Genomic DNA, 430 nt, shown 5'->3' on the forward strand with positions numbered 1-430 from the left:
TGTAACTCCCGTTTAGACAAAGCATCTGGCTCTATATTAACTCGTTTGCACAGGAAAGAGGAATATCTTGGCCGAACGCCACAGCGCAGATAAATGCCGACACTAGACATCACTATATGATGAAATGAATGTATTATTCTGTACAGAAACAAGCAGATGAAACCAGCAACATGTCGGTCAGTAACACCTGTCGGGCTCTACCTGGACCTGCGGGATATCACGATGTGGAGCACTAGTCCACGTCACGTCAAGTTTGGAAGATAAGGAGGAAAAAAGAGAGACAACGTTAAACTTTTACCTTTTGACCTCAGCCACAAAGTTCTTCAAACTTTTCTACCGGTCATTTTCCACCTGGAATTCCTGCATTTCATCCACGAGTCGGTCTTTTTGAGGGGGGGTTTGAGCGGAGGGCACCTGTTGCTGTCTGAAC

General features: G+C 45.6%; 1 protein-coding gene across 1 annotated transcript in view; it reads right to left on the reverse strand.

Annotated features, from left to right (window-relative positions):
* Positions 1 to 430, reverse strand: part of mfsd6l (major facilitator superfamily domain containing 6-like) — a gene marked incomplete at its 3' end in the record, with an annotated part of 4,835 nt that extends 4,405 nt beyond the window's left edge. Inside the window, 1 exon segment of the mRNA XM_035654409.1 lies at positions 299 to 430.

The sequence above is a fragment of the Morone saxatilis genome, unplaced genomic scaffold (genome assembly GCF_004916995.1).
Source record: "Morone saxatilis isolate NCDOM2014 unplaced genomic scaffold, NCSU_SB_2.0 Contig14, whole genome shotgun sequence".
NCBI lineage: Eukaryota > Metazoa > Chordata > Actinopteri > Moronidae > Morone > Morone saxatilis.